General features: G+C 42.7%; 1 protein-coding gene across 8 annotated transcripts in view; it reads right to left on the bottom strand.

The window, feature by feature from the left end:
* Positions 1 to 14,144, bottom strand: part of RBM47 (RNA binding motif protein 47) — a 170,253-nt gene extending 156,109 nt beyond the window's left edge. For 3 of the 8 annotated variants that reach the window (XM_067036217.1, XM_067036220.1, XM_067036224.1), the window contains exons 1-2: positions 14,074 to 14,144; positions 13,768 to 13,926 (exon numbers count right to left, since the gene is read on the bottom strand). The gene's annotated coding sequence lies outside the window, so the exon portion shown is untranslated. Of the gene's footprint in view, positions 1 to 12,659; positions 13,399 to 13,767; positions 13,927 to 14,073 lie in introns of those variants that run through there. The other 5 variants (XM_067036219.1, XM_067036221.1, XM_067036222.1 and 2 more) reach the window with 4 other exon arrangements.
* Positions 14,145 to 23,155: the final 9,011 nt, after the last annotated feature.

The following is a 23,155-nucleotide window of genomic DNA, read 5'->3' as shown; positions in this document are numbered from 1 at the left end:
TTAATGGTTTATGACTGTCTAAAACATTACTTCTTTGGACTAGAGTTTTCCATTGCTTCAAACCACAATATAGCATTTTATTCCTACAAATTTGGAAATATAAGCTCAATCTTCTTATTTTTTATTTTTAGAAACACCACTGGTGGGGGAGGAGTACTTGCAGTGGTGGTACAGATATAGCTTTCATCCCTCCAAGCTCCAAAAGCCTCATGTCTTATTCGTTATCATATCCCCAACTGCTTGCTCTAGAAGCTCAAAAAAAGGGTTTGCTGGCTTCCCTGGTGGTGCAGTGGTTAAGAATCCACCTGCCAATGCAGGGGACACAGGTTCGAGCTCTGGTCCGGGAAGCTCCCACATGCCGTGGAGCAACTAAGCCCGTGCACCACAACTACTGAGCCTGCACTCTAGAGCCTGTGAGCCACAGCTACTGAGCCCATGTGCCACAACTACTGAAGCCTGCATGCCTAGAGCCCATGCTCTGCAACAAGAGAAGCCACCACAATGAGAAGCCCGCTAAAGAAAGCGTAGCCCCTGCTTGCCGCAGCTAGAGAAAGCCCACACACAGCAATGAAGACCCAATGCAGCCAAAAATAAATAAATAAAATAAATTAATTAATTTTTTTTAAGTTTAAAAAAAAAACAAAACGGGTTTGCTAGAGATACAAATCAGCTTTTCACAATGTAGTTTAAAGTGTGTCCATGTTGGCTTCCAGTTTCCACTCACATACTGTGCAGAATTGCAGCAGACCCTTCGTAAAGTTAGGTAAGGAAGAGACAAGAAATATATTTGCACATCCTAAATGGACCCATTTGTATATGCCAATATTTACAGCATGAATTTGCATGCCTCTAAGTGGTTGTAACTCACAAGGAGATCCACTGTATTTCATGTTGTAATATTTCCTTTTTATCATCCATAATACGGAATGAGTCTTTGTTCATGCATGATTTACACTTAGTTTTCAATATTAAATATGTCATTTAATGCAAATTCAACACATATTAAATATGTATTCTATAATAAATATATTAAATATAATATTTAATCATTTTAGCACATACATATTTATAATATAGTGGCATATCAATGTTAAATATATAATGCAAATATCAAACATATAATTAATACTGAAATATAAAATATATATAGGATTAATTTGAATTAGAATTTTTTTAAATTTATTTTTGGCTGCACTGGGTCTTCATTGCTGTGCACAGGCTTTCTCTAGTTGCAGCGAGTGGGGGCTACTCTTTGTTGCAGTGCGCAGGCTTCTCATTGTGGTGGCTTCTCTTGTTGTGGAGCTCGAGCTCTAGACGCACAGGCTTCAGTAGTTGTGGCTCGTAGGCTCTAGAGCGCAGGCTCAATAGTTGTGGCGCACAGGCTTAGTTGCTCCGTGGCATGTAGGATCTTCCCGGACCAGGGCTCGAACCTATATCCCCTGCATTGGCAGGCAGATTCTTAACCACTGCGCCACCAGGGAGGTCCAGAAGGTTCTTTTTTTTTTTTTGGCTGTGTTGGGTCTTTGTTGCTGCATGCAGGCATTCTCTAGTTGTCGTGAGCAGGGGCTACTCTTCGTTGCGGTGCGCAGGCTTCTCATTGCGGTGCCTTCTCTTTGTTGTGGAGCACGGGCTCTAGGCATGCAGGCTTCAGTAGCCGTGGCACACAGGTTCAGTACTTGTGGCTTGTGGGCTCTAGAGCACAGGCTCAGTAGTTGTGGTGCACGGGTTTAGTTGCTCCACGGTATGTGGGATCTTCCTGGACCAGGGCTCGAACCCGTGTCCCCTGCATTGGCAGGCAGACTCCTAACAGCTGCGCCACCAGGGGTGCCCTGAATTAGAAGATTCTTAATGGCTAAAACTATATTTAAAATTTTTCAGTGTTAACCCATCCCCCCATCACAGTTTCCTATATACCACAGATGCTCATTTCTTGTTCGAATACTGTTTAGTCATGTGTTATAGATAAATAAAGGTCACACACCTTATCTATATGTGCAAATTTAGGCACAGTGAAAAAAAATAATGAAATCCAAAATAGTTGCCTATAATAGGTGCCTCTCATTCTTGCTAGAGGTGCCTCTCATTCTTGCTAGAAGTGCTGGATACAAAAGGGAAACTTGCAACATCTCTTTAGGATGTTTAACAGGCATCTCAGTAAACATGCCCCCAACTGAGCTCCTAATCCCCTCTGCCCCCCTCCAGCCTGTTCTCCTTTGGTCTCCCCCACTGAACCCAGTAACTCCAGCCAGAATCCTCATTCCTTCCCTCCACCCTACATCCAGGCCATCACCAAGTCTTGCTATTTCTGCCAGCCATTGGGGAAACCCATACCACAGCTGAACCGAGACTGTACAAAAGGCAAGAGGGTGCACAGAAGAAATGGTCAACCCAGCTGACCAGCACGACTCCACCTTCACTGCCAACTTCAAAAAAGGGACTCTAATCTCGCTTTGTCTGCCACAACACCCTTCCTCCAGTTCAGTCTTCACCCAATAGTCAGTTATTGTGTACCAAGTCAATTGTTTTTCTTGGCTTTTCATTGGGCTCAGGAGGAACAAAACTCTTTTCCGTGGTCTTGAAGGGCCTACATACTATAGGACTCAGTTACCCCATGACCTTACCTCGTGCCTCTCTGCTCCTTGCTCCCAGCAATGCAGCAACATCGGCCTCCTTTACGTCCTTCAACATGCCCAGTTTTTTCCAGCCTTAGGACCATCATAAATGCTACACCTTCTAGACCTTTTCTTCCATCAGACACCTTCAGCAATCACATCCCTAGAGGAGCCTTCTCAGACCACCCCAGCTCAGAGTCCCACCTTCTATTGTCTAGTACCTCTCAGTTCCTTCAGAGTACTGAATCCCATCTCCATCCCTAAAGAAAGTCCCATGAGGGCAGAGAACTTTTGTTCTCCACTGCATACCTAGTACCATTATCTGGCACATAGCAGCTACTCAAGAAATAACAGTTGAGTCTTTGTCTATACAAAAAAAATAGGTCATTTCAATATTTGGTTTAAACCAATTTAATTCATATTCATCTTTTTTTCAAGTATACCTATTTACTAGGTCAATATTTTGATAAGTTTTTCTAACTCATAAATAATTACCACTAGCTCCATCTACACAGTATATTGTTAAAAACAGGTCTAATTTAACATTTATACGCTACCCATTTTTAATGTCCTATTCAGTACATATCATAAGGAATAAAATGATTTGCAGAAAGTACTAGAAATATTAGCTGATTATTAGGTATCCTGAGGATTTTTTTTTAATTTCTTGAATTGGACTTCCCTGGTGGTGCAGTGGTTGGGAGTCCGCCTGCCAACGAAGGGGACACAGGTTCGAGCCCTGGTCTGGGAAGATCCCACATGTCGCTGGAGCAACTAAGCCCATGCGTCACAACTACTGAGCCTGAGCTCTAGAGCCCGTGAGCCACAACTACTGAGCCCGCGTACCGCAACTACCAAAGCCCGCATGCATAGAGTCCACGCTCTGCAACGAGAAGCCACCGCAATGAGAAGCCCGCGCACCACAACAAAGAGTAGCCCCCACTCGCCGCAACTAGAGAAAGCCTGCGCACAGCAACGAAGACCCAACGCAGCCCCCCCAAAATAATAATAATAAATATATTAATAAATAAATAAAGCCAGGATCTTCATGATGTATCTTCAGCAGAATTTACATAATGTTTTGTTTGTTTGTTTATTACACAGAACTAGAATGTACACTCACCTTCAAGACGGATTCTAGGGTCCCCAAGCCTAGTAGTCACAGGATTCCACCAGCCATTGAGGAAGTACCTTACAGAGCTATAGATCTAAAAATGGCAGGTAGGCGCACAGAGGGAGCTGTACCTCCAAGACCCAAGAAATGCAATTTTGTCAAACCAAGGAAAATTGTGCAGAGGGAGAACGTGAGGCAGGGGCTAGCAAACCAGTACGACAGATCAGAGAGGGGTTGTGCCCATTGGTAAAGGCGGGACTGACGTTTTGTAAAAGCTTCTGGGGAAACATTAACAACTCAGACAAGTAGTGCTGGTTTCAGGCCAGGTCAAGGGAAAATACTTAACTGAGCCCTGCAATTGAGAAAAAATCTAGATGGACTCCAGTAGCAGCAGTTGGCACTTGGCAAAATCTCAAAGGTCAAAAGAGACAGTTTTTTTTTTTTAAAAGCCACACACACACACACACAAGTTGTCTTGACAGCTACTTTCAGAACAATCATTAATTATAATTAAATGACAATAGAAAAAGTGATAAACAATATAGGAACATGAGTGAGTCAAGCATAATTATCTGTAGGGCATGCAATTCACAAGACTGTTCAAAACTGAGCTGTAAGTTTTAGATGGAAATCGCAGAAAGATTGCCAAAGACGAGGCTTTGATTTGGAAACAGAGAAGTGCTGAAATGATTGCACCATCCCCACACTTAGCTATGCCTTGCTCGTTACTTAGTCATCGGCCTCCATCAAGGGCTCGTGGTGGCACAGAAAATAATGAAACCAGAGAAACCAGAGAAAATATGGCAGCTTAACAGGAGAGGTCTGGGCAAAAAAAATCATGCTTACTCAGAAAGATATGTTTGTGGTTATATTTTGAGTAGAACACACAAGTAGTGCTACACTTTCAGTCATACCTATGCTCTGTAAAAGCCTGTGTTTTATTCACTTATTTGACAAGTATTAATGGAGTACCTACTCTGTGGCAGACTCTGCTCTAAGGTGCTTGGGATACATCAATAAATGAAGCAGACGTTCTAGTGGGGAAGAGACAGACAATGAGCCATACAATCATATAGCATGGAAAAAAGTACTGTATGAAAAAATAGAGCAGGGTAGGGAGATAGTGCCAACAGGAAGGAGGAAGTGCTGTCTTAGACAAAGGGAGAAAGAGTAAAGACTTGGAGGAGGTGAAAAAGTGAACCGTGGATGTATTGGGGGAAGATCGTTCACAGAGAGGGAGCAAAGACTGCAAAGGCCACGGGGGGGCATGAAGCTGTGGCTAAAGCAAAGTGCTAACAGAGTCAGCGGTAGGAGGTGTGATTAAAGAGGTAATGGGACTAGAAAGGCAGTGCTTCATGTGGCTTTTGAGGGAGACACAGAGGCCCTGCAAGGTTTTCAGCAGGGGATTGACATGATCTGACTTTGTTTTATGAGTCGCTCTGGATACTGAGTCAAGAACCAAGCATATGGGATAAAGGGCAAAGGTGGAAGCTGGAGAACAGATAAGTAGACTGCAGTTCCCCTGACAATTTCATTGATCTCTAGCCAATGAGGAAAGGGCAAGGCCCTTCACACATTACTAGGATGTGTGAGAACATGGGTGTTACCATTTGATTCAGGGTCTGTGGGCCTCCTAACCATTTGATTCAGGGTCTAGGGGCCTCCTACACGTCCTGCTGCGGGAGTGACTTCGAGGTTCTACTCTGGGAAGGATGCTGGGAGAATATTCTAAGATCCCTGCCTTCCCAGGCTTGGTCTCATCTGCTGGGAGTGATTGTCTATGAATATGGAGCCACTGCAGATACCAGGCACAAATTCCACGGCTCATTAGTACCCTCGGAGTTAGTAGTTTCTGTTTACTCATTGGCAACTCTACATATAACTTGAGGTGCATCCTGGAACCCACAATGTAGGGCAAAGAGCCAAGGAGGTACCTGGGCCAAATTATTGTTTGCACCAGCTGGTTAGAGCTAGCTTGTTACAGGATTCCCTTTTACTCTGCAAATAGGATTTCTTTCTTTTTTTTTTTTTTTTTTTTTTGCAAATAGGATTTCACTGGAGGCAATTCTCTGAATACTTCTTCAGCCACCTGCCTTCCTTCCTCTTATCTTTGTCTTAGCCAAGAGTACACCAGCAGCCCCACTGGAAACACCACACCACTGTGGCTCACGGAGCTATATATTCGCTTGGTATTGTTTTTCCTCAGTGGATCTCTTTGTTCACTCGCTAATTTTGAGAAAGTGCACTTTTTCCTATAATTATCTAATAAATTCCTTCTAGTTTTGACAAAATGCATTTTTCCCCTTCTCATAATTACCTAGTAACAAGTCTGGGCCTTTCAAAGGATGTTAAAGAGCAGATAAAAGAGGTATAAACGTTTAAACAACGTGATGGGCACCTAAGCACTACAACAATTCAGCTCCTCCCTACACTTGGCCTTCACCATCCTGCCATGCTTTCAGAGGCTTAGCTGTGGATAAAGCTTCCATTCTGGTTGCTTTCTGAGTTCACTACCTCTCCATCATATTCTATCCAACAATTTTTGCTAAAATGCTTGTGGAAAAAAGTAGAAGTCATCCAAATAAGTATGATCCATAATACATGCCTATGGAATGCAACAATGCTGTTTTTTTAGATGGTAATGAATTTGGGCAAAGAAATTCTTATTTTATTTATTGAGCCCTGAACTATAAAATAGGAACACTGAGGGATGCAAATGTTATTCAGACACAAATCTTGCCTCTTAATTTCTGTTTGTCAGGGAAAACAGTATATGTACAAGTAGCAAGTGATATAAAATGCCATGAGAAGTGCACAGATAAGATACTGTGGCAGTTCTGAGAAAGTCTCATACTGTGATTATGATTACGACCAGTTAACACTAACCAACAAAAGTCATAATAGGACCTACTTAAGTTTGCTGTATTGTATTAAGTTCTTTTACACAAGATATTTCTACTTTGCATTAGCCGTTTCCAGAATCTATATCCCGTTGTCAGCAAGACACTTGCCAGTCTCTCACTTGACAGATATAATAGCATCATTCTTTTTGCTTCTAATCAACATCATATAGCTCTCTGAGAGAAAAGAAAAAGGTACCTTGGTGATTCTAAGTTACATTTTCTCCATACAACTAAGATACAAAAACCAAAAGAAACTTGCAAAAATAGTGCCTGCCTATAATGGCAATGGCACTTGGTCAAAAGGAGTGATCTTAGGAAGAGAATCCTGGATTACAACTAGCAGAAGAGGTCATGAAAGGAGTAGGGTAGTGAGATAAGAATTCAAACACAGAAAGGCATCCAAACATGATGTATATCAAGTTGACTATGAACCACACCATACTGACTACACACCAGGCGCTGTTCCAAGCCCTGTTTACAAAGTAGATTAACTTATTTAATCCTTATAACAACCCTGTGAGGTAGGCATTTCACAGTTGGGGAAACTGAGTCACAGAGAGATTTAGGTAACCTGCTTACAGTCCATACGTGGCCAAGCCAGGACTTGAACCAAGGTAGACTGTGTTCTTAGCCACTTCCCCATGGAGTTTAAATTTAATGTGAATGGTCATCCTTTTCCCCCGGGTTGTCATTTTCACTCTGGCTAGCTACCTTTTCTTTCCCTCCACATGTGACCAAATTTTGCTGACTACTCCCAGAACAAACTAGCCCACAGAGCCAAGTTCTCCTCTGCATCAGTATGCTGCAGCTTTTGCCTTTTATAATCTAACTAAATTCCAACGTAAATTCTCAACCACTACATTCCTCCCTGGGAAAGTCTAAATTAAATAGTAAGATCATCTGCATGGAGAACTATATCATAGATATTAGCTGGTAGAATAAAAATAACAGCAACAGAAAAAACATCAGGCCATTGAATTTTCTGTTAATAATAAGTTGCAGGGCCCCATTGAGTTTTCTGTGTCACCAAATCCTCCCAGTTGTTACACAAAGGCAACTTTGTCTTGAGAAGGCTACTGAGAAGATGGGCTTAATCTTGGCAAGGGCTTGGTGTACCAAGAACCATGTTATTATTTTAAAAAATAAATGACAGCAAACAAAAAGAAATATTATTTAAGCTGTCTTTTCAAAAGGCACAATGCTATCATCATCATGGACACGGATCCCTACTTTCAGAAACATGAATATTTTACTTGAGCTCAAAAGGCCCAAATACACATTTTCAGAATGGCAATCAAATTGACCTAAGAGAATTAACATCTGAAAAAAATCGTATTCACTTTATTAAATACTTCTTTTTTTTCTTTTGGCATGATGTGTAATGCTTAAAATGAATGAGCCAGGTCTCAGTGCTCTGAAAGGTAAATATTTTTTGTTATAATTTTTACAGGCTGGCATTTCCTTGGTCAGGTAGAAGTGGCCTGTTCCTGTTTCAGCTACACAATGCCCCACATTTATTGCACATCCACCCATTGCTCATTGTTATGTATAGTTAACTCTTGCTCACTCACATGTGGATTATCCATTGCTTCTGAGATCAGGTTGTTTTTTTCCCCAGTAGGTGGAAACTCAAGGAATATGAGCAAAATTGACTATTAGCCAAAGCAAAGTATAATCAGGAGGCAAACGCTGTCAGCAAATCCCCTTTCATCAACATACACCCACCTACTATGGTCTTGGCACTGGGCCGCCATGTTCCTAAGAATCACAAACATACAGTATACCCAAAGACAAATATCATGATTTGAGGCCGGCGATTGTTTTCTTAATTAATGTTAACGGCTGTAATTTTAAGTCTACATTTTGCACTACCCGGAATCTGCTGAGACCAAAGGATTGATATTTTCTCAAAATCACAAAGGGTTTTCAGGGTTACACCAGCCCTTTGTCTTCTGATGTCATCTCTCTTAAGTGGCCTTCAGAAAGGTAGATTGTTCTTTTGATTTCTAAAATGACCCCACTCTTAAAACCTGATAGGGTTTACCAAAAAGAGAAACTATACAATATAGTTGAGCATTTCTATCATAGTATCAGTTTCCTCATGTTTTGTATTTTACAGACATATAAACTGTTTACATCTAAACACACCCACAAATCACTTTTGCATAAACTAAGTTCCTAAGATGACAAAAACTCAACATCCACAATGAAAAAGAATGCTCGTATTATATACCTGAATTACATAAACTAAGTTGTGATTTTTTTGTTTTTCAGGTGTCCTTAAACCATTGCAGGAAGTAGAGGAAAGGCAGAGTGGAGCGTAGTTGAAAGAAAGGCTTGTGCCTTTTGTAACCAGTTTACTTTGGGTTATACCTAGAGATGACATCTTGAACTCATTCAGATGAGCCATCTATCGCAGTGCACTAGGAGCACAAAAGGGGGGTGAGCCTCAAATTCCTACAGTTGCCAGTTCACCTGCAATAGTTGGAGGGCATCGATAATCTCCATGTGAGCTTTTGGGTGAACACATTACTTAACAGGGTTTGGAGCTCACCTGTTTCTTGGCATTTTATTCCTACAGACACTCTCTCCCCTTCCACTTTCACTGGAAAATTCCTTCCTTGCCCTTTTCCGGGCAAAAAGTAAAAGGTTCTGAAAAGAGGGGGTACACTGACTTAAGAGGGAAGGATATCCTTTGCCTCTGCCTCCTTTCCCCCATACAGAGGGTGACAGAATAGAAGGGGAGGCAAATATGAAAGGAGCAGAAACAATCAGAAAGCAAGCTCAGACCATCTCAGGAGCGTTTTACTGACAAGATGATTCAGGACCACACACAAAAAGTGGCAGGGTGCCATTTCCCCCTAAATCCCTCTGTATGAGACGTTTTGAACAACTTGAGGTGGCAGTAGAACAATTACTTATTATCATTTCTATGCTAGTTCTTCTCTGGAGTTTCTAAAGGCCTTCTATCTCATAACCCAAGTCATCCCTGCATTGCCATTATTGAAAATCTTTTTCCAGTTGTCCTTTGAAACAATTGCTCTGAGCAGGTGGTTGTTTTGACTAACACACACGTCTTAGAATATTAAACCAGAAAATCAACATCGTCATAAGACACAGAGACTGCTCCCAAGAGGAAAAATATATCTCTTAAAAAGGCCAGTAGCTGAAACGTTCCAATATAACCTTTAACTTGGAATCATCCCGACAAACACTTTTTAAACTGCGTTTACATATTCATTGTAATTTCACAAACGTGTGGCACACAAATTTTAGATTCATGCAAAATCTATCTTTTTTCTAAGTCTTATGAATCCCAAACTTAAGCCCTCTTCAGAGTAAGTTTTTTCTAGGATTATGCGTCCTCTGGGAAAACTGAATCAGTTTCACTTGAACCTCGGTCCAACTTTGAGGAGATCTCCCTCCCCCCACCAGCACCCCTGTATCCAGTCCTGAAAAACCAGAAGGGACTTGAAATGTGGAGATGGGAACCTGTCTGAAACAGGCAAATACTTTCCTACAGCAGTCAAAGCTCAATCATCTGGGACGTGATTTATTTTTAATCAACAGATCAAGAGTAGAATTTGGAAAGCAAATTCATTTTGTAAGAAAATAACTTCATCTACGTTAACCTTCTAATCTTTGTTTAAATTACTGAGAACAGATTCTGTTACTAGTAAACCAAAGAGAACAGTCTAATCTGAATGCTCTTATCATGTGAGGGAAAAAAATGCGAGTAGTCCTAAACACTAGTCAGAGCAAGTACCGAAGACACGTGTCCAGAAGTACATAGTTTCCTTGCTTCCTATCTTGATTTCATCCTCAGTGTCACCAACTGCTTTGGGCAAAATTTACTCTACAGCAGCACAGGTAGGGAATCAAAAATACATTGACGGGGGCTTCCGTGGCGGCGCAGTGGTTGAGAGTCCGCCTGCCGATGCAGGGGACGCGGGTTCGTGCCCCGGTTCAGGAGGATCCCACATGCCGCGGAGCGGCTGGGCCCGTGAGCCTATGGCCGCTGAGCCTGCGCGTCCGGAGCCCGTGCTCCGCAACGGCGAGGCCACAGCAGTGAGAGGCCCGCGTACCACAAAAAAAAAAAAAAAAAAAAAAAAAAAAAAAAAAATTAAATTAAAAAAAAAAAACTATAGAGATTGGAGTAAAGTGATGATGCCGAGTTTTCAAACTTACAAGTTTCTGAAAACTCAAAAACTAAGAGAAAGATAATAAATCTTCAAAATTTGATTCATTTTCAGCATATGTTCACAAAAGATTCTTGAGCAGAATTTAAGTGTAACCTAGTCAGGTAAAGAAGCATGGCAGAGTTAGGCTAGGAGATTGGTTTTTGTCAGTTTCTTTCTTCCTTTAACAAATATTGAAGTAATGAGCTGGGCTCTTGTGAAATGTCTGATTCCTCATTCTCCCTGTGTGCAGTAATTAAGCAATGGTATGTATTGGGCTGGCCAAAAAGTTCGTTCGGGTTTTTTGCCATACAATGTTAACAGAAAAGTCTGAATGAACTTCTTGTCCAGCCCAATGTATCAGAACAAGGTGAAGGGTAAGGTAGACAAGAAAGGATACATGGGCTTCCCTGGTGGCGCAGTGGTTGGGCATCCACCTGCCGATGCAGGGGACGCGGGTTCGTGCCTTGGCCCGGGAAGATCCCACATGCTGCAGAGCGGCTGGGCCCGTGAGCCATGGCCACTGAGCCTGCGTCCAGAGCCTGTGCTCCGCAACGGGAGAGGCCACAACAGTGAGAGGCCCGCGTACTACAAAGTAAATAAATAAAAGGACACAAAAACCCAAATTTCTTTCTTTCCTTCCTCCTGTTTCCATTTCAGACTGGTTTAGTTTTGTTTCCCTCCAAGATTTCATATCCCCAATCTGACAAGGATTATGGTTTAAATTAACAGCAACACAAACTCCCGCAAAATGCTATCTCATCGCCTTGACCGGGTACTTGGCTTTGTTTTTGTCTTTGTCCTTGTACTTGGCTTTGTCTTGTCTTTGTCTAGAGGTTGTGTTTTACGCTGCTGACAACCTTTCACCCTTTAGGACTGGCATCTGCAATTCTCAGACGCTCTTGTTCTAAATTGCAATGGTCCTTCATACTGTGGCAACCTCTTCATGTTTGTTTTGTCAATCCTTTGCTTTCTCTGCCCTAAAAAATTTGTGTGACTCCAGCATTACAAGTTTGAAAGAACACATTTCTAACCTACATTCATGCTAAAGAAAACTGAGTGAGCCATTACAACGCCACTAGAAAAAAGTTGCTTGATTTTTCGTTCAAATCAGTACAGCCTATGGGTGAGTACCTGCAGGACACTATCTCTGATTAGCTTTCAAGAAAGAAGCCTCATCCCCAAATGCCTTGGGACAGTACCCAAGAGTATATGAACTTTTGCCTAAATAAAAAATGAATCACTTACTTGAAAAATTCCACTTCATTTATTTTAACTGATTTCTTAAATATCCGGTGACTGATTTGTCAGCTGTCTGAGTTCATCAACTCTACGCTTCTATGCGGACTGAATTTTTAACTTTAAACAACTAAGCCTGTACTGAGTGTTACCTTGGGAGGTAAACGAGTACAAGAAGACATCACACGACCCAGCAACCCTCCCCCACCCCCGCCTTACCACTCACTTAAGCGAGACGCCTGTCATAAAGGTTTCCTCAATCTCACTTTAATAATCTGAGTCTAAAAAGTCACCTGTGCCTCTGGACGGCCCAATCGTATGCTTTCAAGAGCGAAAAAAAAAAAAATCTGTTTCTTGTATGGAAAAGGTTTCATCACCAGAGGAAACGATGGGGCTGACTGTATATGATTTTCTGCTTTTCCAGAAGCTGACGCTTTTAAAATCTTTTTATAAACCATTTCTTTCCCGTTAAATATACCAGAGTCGGAACGGGGTGGATGGTAGAATGAGGGGAAATAAGGGCTAAAAAGAGAAGAAAACAAGATTTCAAAATTGGGACCCAAATGTAAGATTAAGGGACAGTAGTTAGAAGGATTGCCCAAAGCTACCTTACCTTTGTTATGTATTTGCAGTCGCCCACTTCAGAAATTAACACCATTCACAGCCCGGTAGCAATTGACAGAGCTAGGAAGTAACCTACAACATCTTCTCGGCCTCCCTCTTTTTAATGTAAAACCAAAATAAGGAGTGTCCAGCTACTCCCTACCGCGCCGCTTAAAGCAACAGATCGTTTGAGGCTTAACTCCCAGGCTCTGGGAATTCCAGTTTGTCAGAATTTCTTAACTTTGGAAACCTGAAGAGAGAAACTCTCTACGAGGAACAACTCCCTGAGCCCCGGCTTCTCACTGTCCCCAACTGCACATTCCAAAGTGGGAAGCACGAGCGATAACCAGAAGGCAGCTCTCGGGGGCTAAATTCCTGGCGGGAGCGTGAACTTGAAAGCGCGGCGCTTCCACTGGCCGAGTGGCGTCGGATCCGCACCCGGGGGAGACCCGCGGCCCGGGGAGCCCTGCTGCGTCCGGCGCTGCGCGCGGAGAGCGCTCAGAGTCTCGGCTCCAGCTCTTCCCTGTTTCCTCCTCCCTCTACCCTCCCCCAGCCGAGGCTCTGCGCCTCACAGTAGCAAGGTTGTCTCTCGTCTACTCCCTTCCCTTAAACTCACCAAACCAGATTTTTACTCCCAGCACCGGCAACTTCCCGTAAATCTGCATTGAAATTTTATCCTGCTCGCTGAGCCTTCTCTGGCTGAAGGCCAGTGCAACATTCCTGTTGTTTTAGGAGGGCAGATACCTTTGCTGAAGGTTAAAAAAAAAAAAAAAAAAAATCTTGTCTTGACTGGGAGAGATTTGGGGACTTCACCTCAGACTTCTCTCCCCGCTCAAAAAAGTCACATCCATTTCAGACAGCCAGAAACAGCCCCAGAAGTGGCACCTGCTCCACCTGAGGACATCTGTCTGAATCAGACGTCTGGCCCCTTTGGGCTGTTGAGGGAACCCAAGCAGAACCACGTTTGAGGAATAAGGAACCAGCTGTTGAATCACGAGCCGATCAGTACAGCCCACCCCCGTTCTTCCCCCCTAGTAAAGAAGTCGTTTGACCAGGTAGGATCACCGCGAGCCCGGCGGCGGGCCTGAAGACGGGGGAACCTCCCAGAGTGTCCTTACCTGAGGCAGAGCACCGCTTGGATGATCACGGGCAGGAACGTCACGCGGACCAAGCCCTGACCTTTGCCCGGGCCTTCACAGCAGGGCCTGGGGCCTGGGCGCTGCTCGTTCACAAGTGGCTCATGTTAATGCGCTCTGACCTAAAGTTGCAGCTGGTTTCTAGAAAGGGAACAAAAAACACTGCATTTAAAAACAGCAGCCAAGCCCTCCCTTCACCTTGCCTGCTCTCTGGGTAGTTAGTTCTAACTCCCACCCCATCCCCGTCGCAAAGAAATCCGCAATCTGTGCCCCACCCCTTCGCATTACCTGTTTATACAAGAGTTAAGGAGCCTCACGCATTTCAATTGAGCGCTAAGCCTGTTTGTAGGCGCGTAATCGGCCAACAGGAATCGAATTCTGTGACTAAACAAACTAGAAGAGGAAGCAGGCACCACCAGGAACCTAAAACGGAGTTGTGATTTCGGGTTGCAATGTCATTCAACTGAGAAAAAAAAAAAAAAAGTGCAGCTTCTCACTGGGCTGCTTTAGTGAAGGAATACTCCAAATTTTTGGGGGGGCGGGTTAAATTAGTTAATGCATACAAAAAGCTTAGAACAGTGCCTGGCACATTGTGTTAGCTGCCACTATATATTTTTTAATTATTATTATTATTTGTACTGTGGCTTTTTTGTGAAGAGGAGAGGTCCTGGTCAGAGAAGTGGGCTCTTGATACAGCATTGCCACTCACTAGCTGTAAGGCTTTGAGCCAGTGTTTTTGTTTTTGTTGTTTTTTTAACCTCTCCCAGCCTCTGTTTCTGGAAGATTCTAACGATGAGGTTTTTGCAGTTTACATTCATTGTGGACAGTCTTGAATGTGATGGAAAATAAAGGTCCTGTAAAATAGTGTTCAGATGATTTCCATCTCACTTGAAAGTTGCAAGTTTGACAAGATACATGAAAATAAATCGGCCTGTACACTCCATGGAGTTCACTAACAGAGAGGAAACTCAGGACCCTGCAATCTACCATGGATGTGTGCTTCATTCTAATTTGGATATTTAGGCACTTAATTTACTGTCTGACCCTGGGAGAGTTACTTATCCTATTCAGTTAAAAGCCAATGCTGGACAAATAATGGTCATTGCCATTTGAAAATCAGTGTGAAATCGGGGGAAATAATTTTCAAACTCCATAAATACTCGAAAGTGATTATTGAAGGCTAAGATGTGATCAGTGCTGACATCCTTTTGCCTCCACTTAACTTCACTCTTAAAGAAAGAAATCATAGTCCCTTTACATGAATGAGGCTCTTTGTACTTTGTTGTGCACTTTCACCCACCTCATCTTATCTGATCCTACAGTTCTATCCTATGAAGTACTTTATCCCCATTTTGCAGATTGAAGGCACTGAGGTCAATTAGTGCAAGTTTACCGTGAGTGGTGAGGCTGGGGTTGTTCTCAGTTCTAGTTAAATCTAAAAGCAGCATTTGCCACCTTTTGGAAAAAAAATGATTCCTTAAAACCAGCAAAGAATTCTGAAACCTTTTAAATCCCTTTGATTTTTTTATCTTTCTATGGTGCAAGGCATAACAAACAAATCAAGTAAACATTTTCTGAGTTTTAGATTCATTCCTTGTCCGTATGTAAGCCAGAGTGAAGCATGAAGATCAGGCATCGAGAACTCTCCGAGATTCTCTCACAGTATCTAAGCTGCCAGGCATGCACAAGGGCTCCACAACCACCAGACAACTTAAAAACTCCAACTCCACATTAGCTTGAATTTTTCTTTTCTTTTCCAGAAATATCTGGATTGTGGCCTTGAGAGCCTCCCAGTGTCAGGGACCCTCTGAGTTCAAGAATTCGAGAGGGGACATTCTCAGGCTCACAGATTTTTCCACCTCAGAACAGGTTTTTCTACAGGAAGGACTGGGCCAAACCTGGGGGATAATGACCAGGAATAATACAATGAGTTTGAAAGTGTGGAGGTCAGTGACTGCAGGTAAACTGAAGCTGGAGTCAAGGAAGATGGCCCTGGAAGCAAGTCCTTATGGCAGTTCTGAGTTGGCTACTTTCTCTCAAATGTTGCCTGGAACTTCTGCTCTTTCTTTCTCAGTTTTGTACACTGCCACCTAGTAAGTGGGTATAATTCTTATTCCTAACTACTTCCCACTGCTATCCCTAGGAATGTACAGAAAACAAAACGGATTTTTTCAGTGACAGTCTGTGGCAAAAGAAATGTAAACTTTCATTATTACTTCTTTGTGGCTGACCTTGAAGTCTGTTCTTTGTCTTTACTATTACTATTATCATCATCATCATTTTAATTCTCAGGCGAACCCCATAATCCTGGGGCATTTGAGTTCTGTAGACCCCTGCTTTTGCTTTCTGTTTTCTTCTTTCCCTTCTGCCTAAAAGGCAGAGTGCTAGAGTGGATGCAGATAGCACGGAGATTGTTTTCCCATAGCTGTGAGTTTGAACCTAAATTTTACCTCTTAGCTATGGGATGCTGGGCAAATTGCTTAACTGCGCTGAGCTTCAGTTTCTTCATTTATAAAATAATAACATCTCCCTCTTCTGGATTTCTATAAGAGTGAAATGAGAGGTGAAGTCTCATTATGATTCCTGGCACATAGTAGGTACTCCAGAAGTGGTATTTCCTTTTGTACCTGGAAAAAACCTATTCCACAGCTCACAAAGAACTGTCTTTCACATATTTAAGGTCAAATAACACTACTGCAAGACACCCTCATTAATAGGGGCAAGCCTCAGACCTTTGTAGAGAATCACAGTACAATAATAACCACGCATCTACACAGAATTTCTAATGATGATGTATTGTCATCTTTGGTCATCACAACAGTGTATGTATGGGTAAGTCTCAAATCATTTATATCACCCCACTGCTCAGATTAGGAAACTGAGGTTATCAAGAGTTGCTCCAAGGTACTGGTAAATAGCAGAGCCAAGGTTTCTTGTTTCAGGTTTTTTTTTTAACTGCTTTTCACTATTCCTATTGCTAGAACTATGATTACTCTATTCCTGTACCCAGTTAGGGAACAGAATCAAGGCGTTCCAAACAATTATTTTAGCTCCTAGTTGTGGGGAGAGGACCAGGAAATTCTAGCCAGAGTTTCCGGACACTTCTCACTTTGGAGGCATGGAAACCCACAAAGAACCCCATCAAAGATCCCTGTGAAAGAGAGGCATACTGACCCTATGCAGTATGCTTCCAATTCTATGACAAACAGAAGGGCAGCAAGATAAAGAGCTCAGGTTTGATGTCAATAAGACCGAAGTGTGCGTCCTGACAGTTGTGGAGAGCGTTACCTAACTCTCTGAGCCTCAGTCTGCGGCTGATGCAATACCTAACTGTGGGGTCATCATGAAGATTAAATGAGGTGATACACGTAAAAACACAGTGCTCGACACACTCTAAGTTTCAACACATTAGTTATTTTTTTTTAAGACCAAAGACTATGCACTAAAATGGTACACGTGAGGCCTAAATGAGGCATGTAACAAATAAGTGCAAAGAGCTTAGAATAATGCCCGGCACATAGTAATTGCTGTATAACTGTTTGCTATTATTACTGTTATAAATCATTTCCCTATATAACAATTCCTTGTAACAGTGGTTATATATAAGTGGTTATATATAAGCAGTTGACTTTTATGGGGAGGGGAGCTTTTATTGTTTATTTCTCATGGGAGCTGATCTTATAAAGTGAAAAAGGCAAATATCTTCTCAATGGATTTACTTTCCACCAGTTTCCCTCATTCCTCCTAATTTTACCTAAAACAGAAAACTTATTGGTAGATGGGATAAAATCACCAATCTGAACCCAAGCTTTCTGTTGAGGCTGTTGATATTTTGCCCAACAGAAATTATTCAGAAAAGAAACCCTATTATAATCTAAAAAATGCAACTCGACCCAAAGAGACCTCTAATCCCCAGTTTCCACAGCTTCTCATTTCCTTACATGGTGGCCACTAACTACCCATAGACGCCTCTTTTAAAGAAATCTTTTATTTTTAAATGTTTATGTTAAGTCCCCAGTGGATCTAAAGTGTGCACATTTAAGACATGTTATTTCTGGGCACACTTTAACCTAAAGAATTTAGCGCAGTGACTAACCCTAGAATGCAGTCATCAGCCCATGGGTCGAAAGATGAGGGAGAGCAGTGTGAACTCCATCAGAAGGGCGTCTGGGTTTGTGGTTTCCATGCCACACCATAGGAGGGCCCCTAACTGAATTTTAAAAATGCACTGAGTTCACAGAAAAGGGAATTAAGTATAGCAGGGGTTCACTTCGAACATTAATCTCAGAAGCCAAATCCTTCATTTTGAGAAAGGCCTTTAATACAAGAAGTCCCTTGACCTCCGTTCTTCCTGCACAAAAAGCTCTGCCAAAGCCCGCCTATTTAGGCTGCAGGCTTTGCCCGCCTCACCCGCCTGCTGAGATAGAAGGAGCCCTAATGTAAATTACAGGCCCTTAAAGGCCCACTGGAGACCAAGACATGGTTTTGTTATGGCAACAAATGTCGTTAATTCCTTTATATCCCTTTAAGGCTTATTCCCCATCAGAGAAGACCTCCAGATTTCTTTTTATTTTATAAGGGAAGACAGCCTCACATAAGAAGCTCAATCATTCAGCAATAACTTATTAAAAAAGATTGTCAACATAAAATTACTAACATTTATTAAGTGCTTGCTACAGAGTATTTGCCAGATGCCGTGTTAAGCACTTTACATGTTTTAACTATTTAATCCTCACAACAACCCCTGGAGACAGACTGTTGTTGTACCCATTTTATAGATGAAGAGACCAATGCACAGGACAGATGACAATGCTGAGACCTCAGAACTAGAAAATGGCAGAGCTGGGGTTTAACCCAGGCAGTCTGGCTCTTTAGCCTGTGATCCTAACCTCTACACTCTACAGCCTCAGAAAAGATTCTATATTGTCTTCGATTATATTATATATGGGCGTGTGTACTCTAGTAGCAGTAGTACTAGTGTAAAGACAGTGCCTGGCACACAGGAAGCACTCGGAAAGTGTTGAATGAATGAGTGAATGTGGATATACATTTGAATGTTTTGATATCAATTTGTAGAAGTGTGTGTCAAGGAAGGTGGGGTTTAGCTCATCTAGGATCTGAGGTTTAGGGTCACATTGGAGAGTGAATACGAAGTGTGTTGTCCAAAATATGAATAAGGTTTTAATTTGACATACATTGTAGGGGCTGAGTATTTTTTTTTATAAATTTATTTATTTATGGCTGCGTTGGGTCTTCGTTGCTGCACGCGGGCTTTCTCTAGTTGCGGCGAGCGGGGGCTACTCTTCATTGCGGTGCGCAGGCTTGTCCTTGTGGTGGCTTCTCTTGTTGCGGAGCACGGGCTCTAGGTGCGTGGGCTTCAGTAGTGTGGCACGCGGGCTTCAGTTGTTGTGGCTTATGGGCTGTAGAGGGCAGGCTCAGTAGTTGTGGCACACGGGCTTAGTTGCTCCATGGCATGTGGGATCTTCCCGGATCAGGGCTCAAACCAGTGTCCTCTGCATTGGCAGACGGATTCTTAACCACTGTGCCACAGGGAAGTCCGGGGATGAGTATTTTACACGACAGAATTCATTTCAGGTATGGCCAAATTTACTGACCATAAAAGCCACATAAAAATAATGTGAGGGGCTTCCCTAGTGGCGCAGCCTGCCGATGCAGGGGACGTGGGTTCGTGCCCCGGTCCAGGAAGATCCCACATGCCGCAGAGCGGCTGGGCTGTGAGTCATGGCTGCTGAGCCTGTGCATCGGGAGCCTGTGCTCCACAACGGGAGAGGCCACAACAGTGAGAGGCCCGCATATCGCGAAAAATTTAAAAAATAATAATAATAATAATAATGTGAATATTCTCACCTTTGCTTCTATTGTTTCTCTACTTCGACTACCCTTGTATACACCTTCCATCCATCCATCACCGGTATAAGCATAGCGTTACAGACAGTGTGGAGCCAGATACCTGAGTCTGAATCCTGTGTCTGCCACTTACCAACTGTGTGACTGTGGGCAAATAACTTAACCACCCCGGGTCTTTAGGCTCCTTACCAGTATCCTCACCATTAGGAATATTGGGAAGTTTCCATGTGCTACTGTAATTGGGGTGCTGGGAAGAGCACCAGACCATAATAAGCCCAACGTAAGTACTTCCTGTTATGATTCATCATCCAAATGTCAACCAATATTTATCAAGCATCTACTATGTGTTAGGTTCTGTGCATCATGCTGAATATAAAAAATAAATGAGATAAGTTCCCTATCTTCAAGGAGTTTAGACTCTATGGCAACAGCTAGTAAGCAACCGGCCAATGGCATTAGAGTGTGTAAGCCCAGGAAGTTCATGGCAGTTTAACTTAGGCTTTAGGGGTCAACTAAGGGAGATGATATCAGAACTGAGAGGCCTGTAGGTTGCTTAGGAGTTGACAGGTAAAGAAGTTGAGAAGTGTATTTCAGGAGAGTGAAAACCACCCCAGAACAAGAGAGATGGTGGATTCAGCGGTTTGAGACAAGGAGCTCTCTATAGCTAGAGGGTTGGATGACAGTAGTGTAAAATGAAATTGAGAGATAGACCAGTTCATGAGAACTATCTGTTATGCTAAGGAGTTCAAAAGGGCTTTGAAAGGGGGTGCAGAGATCAAATTCACATACCTGTTGGAGGCTAGACTAGAGTCAAAGCACATGGAGAAGAGAGGATTAAGGATATATTTAGGAGGTAAGAGTCATGGGGCTTAGTGACTGATCAGTTATTGGGGGTGAGTTAGGAAACACAAAAAGGTTTGGAGTAGAGGTAATCATTCATTCCACAAACATTTATCAAACACTGACCATGTGCCAAGCACTGTTCTAGAACTTGGGAAAACAGCAGTGAACAAAACAGGCACAAACTTATCCTCATGGAGTTTACATTCTGGTTGGGAGAGACAGACAAAATAATAATAATAATAATAAATAAGCCAAATATACAGCAGGTTTGACGATGGTAAGTAGTATGAAGCTATGAAGAAAAATAAAGGAGGGAAGGGAATAGAGGATTAAAGCAAGGAAGAAAAATAAAGTTGAAGTGGGTTGCAATATTTCAAAGGTGATCAGGTACAGCAGAAACTAACACACCATTGTAAAGCAATTATACTCCAATAAAGATGTTAAAAAAAAAAAAAGAAAAACTGGTTGGGAAGGCCTCTCTGAAAAGGTGACATTGAGAGGCATGAAGATGGTGAGGAACAAAGCAACTCAAACACCCAGAGGAAGCGTACGCCAGGCAGAGCAAGAGGGTTGTTTGCCTGTTCAAGAACAGCTAGAAGGTTGGCATAGCTGGAGTGGAGGCATGGAAGGAGAGAATGATATGAAATGAGTTAGGAGCATAATGGGGCCATGAGATCACCCAGAGTGTTGGGAGAAGAAGAGAAGAGGACTAGAGACAGAAACTGTGTCCTGACAAAGGGAGACGAGTCCATGGAGAAGGCTAAGGAGAAAGTGTTAGCCCAGGAAGGAATGAGAGTCAAGAAGGAAGGCTTGTTCACAAAGTCAAGTGAGGCAAAGTGTTAAGTAAGATAAGGATTGAAAACTATCATTTTGTTTAGCAACTAGGAGATAACTGGTGACCTAGACAAGGGTGATTTTGGTGGAGTGGTAAAGCTGGGTGGTGAAGGAGTGAAGATAGCAGGTGTAGGCAACCCTTTCAGATAACTGGCCTTGAAATGAAGAACAGTGATAGGATAGTAGCCAGAGGATCAAAGGAAAGCTTGCTTTTTGAGAGGAGAAAGGCCTCGGAATGTCTATAAGCTGAAGAGGAAAGCTAGTCAAGTGGGATAGGGTGTCCTAGACAGAGTGAACAAGTCATTCATTCATTCATTTGTTCAACAAATATTTATTATCTACCAAGAATCACACACTGGAGATACACAGATGAATAGAAACATGATCCATTCCCTCATATTGGAAAGACAGACACCTATTTAACTATACATAATACAAAGCAAGGAAGGCAATAGAGAGAGAGATGCAAAATGCCAGGAAGAACCCATTAATTCTGCCTGTATGGAAAGAGGGGTAAGGTGAAGGGAACTTTTTAGAGGTGGTAACGTTTGAACAGGGAATTAAAAATAAGAAAAATGAAGGGTAGTAGGGAATTCTAAGTCAGGGGAAGGTCTTGAACAATAACGACAAGATAGGGGGAGGAGTGGTGAAAGCATTTAACACCCAGTGTGACCAAAGCCTGGGGGGTGGTGAAGTGGCAGGATTTGCAGCTGGTAAGGTGAGTTGGGGCCAGATGGTTAAGAGGCTTGAAAGGAGAATGGTCCTTATTCTTATGGGTGATAAGATTTTGAGCAGGACAGTGACATGATCCCGGGTGTGTTTTAAGTGCAACACAGAGGATGGATTGAAGAGGGGGAGAACTTTGGAGCAGAGAGACTAGTTATGAGGAAATTGCAATGGTTCAGGTAAGAGATGACCAGGTCCATATGGCAGTGGCTGTTCAAGAGATGTTGAATGCGATAGATACTGTGAATTATCTCATTCTACTCTTCTTCCAGTGTACCTCCTTGTCCTGAAAGGCTGGAAAGCTAAAAACCACATTTCCCAGACCCCTTGCAGTTGAAGCTCCAAATGCAATGTGAGTTCTGACAAACGGATCCATTTTATGCAAAATTTGGAAGATAAAAGTGAGGAAGGGGCCAGGTTTCTGGCTGCTTCTGCTATTTCTTCCAGCAAGCACAGTCATAAACACGTGGAGTGTTCCTGTGGCATCATCCCATGGGGCTGCTAGCTGTGTGGGTAGAGCACAGAGCACAGAGCACAGGTAGAGCACAGAGCACTCATTTTTTTTGCTGGTGTGGATCTAGCAGACATGGCATGCGTCTGTTGCAAACGTGGCAGTGGTAGCTTTCTGACCCCGGAAAACGGTGTTTCCCTGAACTCAATAGTTCCAATGGTGGTTTTCTAACTCCCCACCTCCCTGATTGTAGCAATGCAGCTGCTCCCCTGACAGGCCAATTCTGCAGTGTTACTATGGAAGCCAGGCCTCAAGGTCCAGTGGAATATCTGCACTTCCAATAATTGTATAAGTACTTAGTTGCGTATATTAAATCCCTTTCTGCTTAAAACAGCTAGAATGATTTCTATTTACTGCAGTTTAACCCTCCCTGATTTGTTGAATAACTAGAACTGAGAGAATTTGATGTCACCTGAATGTGGTAAGGAAGAAGGGAGGGAGTGGCAGTGAGAAAAAAGAGCAGGCAACCTGCTTCCAAGGTTTCTAGCTTCATATGACCATCAATCAAAACAGGATTTCACAGAGAGGTGGTGACTTGCAGGTAGGAGAATGGGGCATCCCATGAGTTGCCAGGAACAGGTTCACCAC

This window comes from Kogia breviceps, chromosome 6 (assembly GCF_026419965.1).
Source record: "Kogia breviceps isolate mKogBre1 chromosome 6, mKogBre1 haplotype 1, whole genome shotgun sequence".
Classification (NCBI taxonomy): domain Eukaryota; kingdom Metazoa; phylum Chordata; class Mammalia; order Artiodactyla; family Physeteridae; genus Kogia; species Kogia breviceps.
The sequence above is the reverse complement of the archived record's forward strand: the minus strand, read 5'-3'. Positions and strand labels throughout refer to the sequence as shown.